Consider the following 4,392-nt stretch of genomic DNA (forward strand, 5'->3'; position numbering starts at 1 on the left):
ACGTTGTGCTTGTAGTACTTGTTCTTGCACCAGTTGGCGTTGACGTAAGAAGGCATAGCGTCGGAAGCATCAAACGGGTCGGTTGAATTTTGATATGATCAATGAAGTGAAAATAGGTGATGAAAAAATTGAATTCTGCAAGTCAATAAAGAACCTCGGTGTTATTTTTGACGAAAACTTTACTTTCCAAGAACATGACAAGTGTAAATTGCAAAAAGTGTATGGCGTGTTCAATCGCATCCGTCACACTAAGCACTTTATACCCAATTACGTCAAACGTGATATGGCTGTATTTCTGATTGATCCCACAATGGATTATGGAAATAAGGTAAAATACGACTGGGTCGCCCACAGCACCCAAAACCAGTTGCACCGTGATCTTGTTGCTGATAACGACAAGATTCGATATATTTACGGACTAAAACGTAATGATGATGTTACTGAATATCGTGAGCGTTTGAATGGATTGACTCCTGAGAGCAGAGCAAAACTACACTCGGCAGTCTTGATATTCAAGCAGGTGTCAAATTGTTCGCCTGAGTACCTGAATCACATGTTCGTTCGTAATGGTGAATCGTCGCGTTATCCAGATAATCTTCGCATAAACTTTAATCCGCGTACTGCATTTGATACTCGCGCATTTAGTTTCTCTGCAATTAACTTTCTGAATAGCATACCGGTCGAAATTAGAAATTCTAAATCTCTAGTTGCGTTTAAAAATAATCTAAAGCATCTGTTACGTTCTACGCAGTAAATTTTTCTACATTTTTTAAATCGCGAATTCTCGGATCATTGTTATGAAATTCCTTATCCAATCAATTGAATCTAGATTTAGTTTGTGATTTTTCATTTGATTTTTTTCCCATTATTGCTAACGTACTTTAATTGCAAAAACTTATCATTGTATTTCCCCTGGTTCTCCAGAACCAGGCCGGTTTTGCCATGGTTTTCCGGACCCAATTCTGGTATGAAAGCCCCACTTTCATATCATCCCTCCCCTGACTGTATTCTCTTTTTTCAAGAGACGCACCATGGACGGTATTTATGCCGTATTGGGTCTCTGACCAGCATGTTCTCAGCTTGCTGTGAACACATATTGGCATAAATGTAGGCTTCGTAATAAATAAATAATAAATAAATAATAAGTCTTGAGTCGTTGAGTCATTGTAGTTGCTACTGAAGAAGCCTGCAAACAGGTTGACCTGTTCCGTTTCGTTTGCCGTGCGCACATCACCAAATTGCATGATTTTTGGTTTGTTGCCGATGCTTTTCTTTGAATTGACATATTGCCAAAATCTCGATGCATCATGCTTGAGCGAAGATTTCATTTTGTCCACGTATGCGTTGTACGATTCCGTGTTCAGTTTATCAAATTCACGAGACGCCAAAATGTATTTCCATTCGTAGTACGGTTTAAAGCAGAGCTCACTTTTTGTATATGGTCACGGCCACGGCGCACGGTAACGTTACTGACGTTTTTCACATGCTCATAACTCCGCTATCATAATAGATAACAAGAAAGAGTAAAGGCATAAATTCTGGCTAATTATACTAAAATACATTTAATACAAGGAACTCTACGGTTTGTGTACTTGTTATGCTAAACATAGGTGTTAATTTTTGTAATAATTATTCGTTTTTTTATTCACTTATTACTTTTGTCATATTTATTCATTTATTCGTTATTCGTTCTTATTCGCGAATAAGAACGAATAATTATTCATTTATTCGTGAATAAGTTGTAATAGTTATTACTTCTTACAACTTCTTTTTCAATTTTCATTCGTTTTCTTATTCGTTTCTTATTCACTTCTTATTCGTTTCTTATTCACTTCTTATTCGTTTCATATATTATTCAATTTTTATTACATTTCTTATTCGTTTCTTGCATGAATAAATGAATAATTATTCGTTCTTATTCGCGAGTAAGAACGAATAACGAATAAATGAATAATCACATAAAATGAATAAGTAATAAAATCTTTTATTACTTATTATTTATTCGTTACACCTATGATGCTAAATATGTGCAAAAGAATAAGAAGGTGTTAAAAAAATGTATGAAAACTTGCGAATTTTCTAAGTATTTTTCACACGCTTATATCTCTACAAAAACCAAAATAGTGTTGGACCAAGGTGTATAGGCGTATATTGGCTGAGGATGGTTTCTGACTCTGTTTGTGTTGCCATTTGGGTGCATCCCGTTTTTTGACTGCCGGTTTGAATTTGCATGTGGTGCACTGGTGGACGAGGGAGGTTTCGGTTTGTCCACAAATTCACAGGCCTTAACTGAACTTGGCCATATCGACGGGTTAATAACACGTTCAAAGTATTGACGTTGAAAAGTCAGTTTGAACGAGATGAATTTGTAGCTTGCAATGGGCCGGTCACCACGTGTCAATCTTTTGCATCGAATCTCATTGACAATATTTGATGTGGAGTCAATGGAGCGCAAATGAATCAAAATATCATCACAGGTGGTGTCGTTAGAGAAGCGTGAGATGTGAACGCTCTTCGTCAGATTTGATGGCAGTGGAACTGACGGAACAATTTTCTTATGTAAATTGCTGACCTGTGGTAACGGTACCGCTTTGGCGTGCAAAATTTCTGGCTTGAGCGCGTGAGGCATTTTTTATAACTGGTTTGCGGGCCGGAGCGTGAATAAGATTGCGCAAATTCATTGCATTCTGCTGAAGTGATGGTGTTCTGACACTTTCATCAGCAGCGTTGTCAAGGCGCGACATACCTGGATCGTCGGATGATGTGAGGCACGTACGTTTCACCGTTTCGTTGATTAAGCAACCAATTCTCTTAACGTGTTTTTGATCCGGACGTGGAGTGTCGAAATATACACTCGATGTAGCAGCATCCGATTCGACATTTGGGACGACTGTATTGTCCAAGTCATCGTTTTTTTCACTCACGTCCATCGGTTCCGCTGACGTTTCGTCGATCACAACATTTTCAGTGTGTACGGTGTCTTTGGCATTGCCAATCAAATGCAACAACCGATTTGCGTCGATTTCAATCACTTCGGCAGCACTGGTATTATGCTCATTTTGGTTGCTTGCACTTTTTTGCGGTAAGTCAGCGAACAACACTTTGTCAATGAGAGGCACGAGCGAGCGTTTAAGGTCCGCAATAAAACTTGAACACTCGTTGAAATTGTTTACTATGCCACCCAGTGTGTGTGGCTGACAACTGTCGCAGTACCACTGTAGACCGGTAATTTTCGCCATAAAGTTTGTCAGAGTTTTGTTGACAGTGGTGGAATCGTTTTTATTTGGGCACGCGAAATGAAATGAATTGCCGCACAAGCCATAGCATGAATGAATTATGATTCGATTATTTTTGCCCCTTACTCGATCTACATTTTTTGTCTTCACTCTTCTGAAATATCTCTGATAGTGGCCGTGTTATGAGCTCATTTGAATGTCAGTAACGTTACACCTCCGTGGCCGTGACCATATGCCTATATTTCGACCTATTAGTATTTGCTATTTATAGGCAATAGCTGTTGATATTTTGAAATAGCAGCTACTGAGTTCGCAGTACAAAATTCCAGATTTGGAAAGTCAAATTGAGGCTGATCCGAGCGGAATTCGGCAAAAATAACGCGATTTAGCATTCCTTGAGGGAATGATTACTGAAGGACTTTACTTTCAGAATACATTGGACCAGTTCGGGTCCACCTAGACCACAAGATTCACTTCCAGATCTGGTAAGTCAATTTGAAGCTGATCCGAGCGGAATTCGACAAAAAATAAATCGATCCACCGTCCCGAAGGGACGAATGCTAAAGCACTTCTACTTCCAGAACACATTGGACCAGGTCAGGTTCACCTTCTGGACACCTCAGACCACCCCCTGGGTACCCCCTTCGTAAGATATGGGTATAGATTTGAAAATTTATCGAAATTTGGCAACCATACATTTTTGAGTAAACCATACTTTAGGCAAGGGGGTATATTGTTTTCAACTATTTGGGCCAAGACCTTTCCAACGGTACCTAACACGCCGGCGCTCAAATAGTACCCTGAGAAAATAGCATACCTACTGTCGTGACACGAAAAATGGCATTTTTAACATTTGGTTTAAAAATGCACAGTCTTTGGAGCGTCACTTGTTGGACTACTGTCCTCCGTGATAGTAATTAGTAATAAGTCATACTAGGTGGATTGATAAGTCAGGTACTTTTCTATGAGAGGGAGACACTAATACAAAATCCTTATGGTTTTGACAAGTACAATCCTTCACAAGACAGCTCTCAAAATTGGAGCCAAATCCGACCATTAGTTCATGAGTTATAGCACTTTGAAGCAACCAACCTCCAAACATTTGTGTAAACATGGAAAAAAGTGAATTTCGTGTGTTGAAACACTATTTTTTGCG

Source organism: Sitodiplosis mosellana, unplaced genomic scaffold (assembly GCF_009176505.1).
Source record: "Sitodiplosis mosellana isolate CC-2019 unplaced genomic scaffold, AAFC_SMos_1.0 Smas_scaffold_5200, whole genome shotgun sequence".
NCBI classification, from domain to species: Eukaryota; Metazoa; Arthropoda; class Insecta; order Diptera; family Cecidomyiidae; genus Sitodiplosis; species Sitodiplosis mosellana.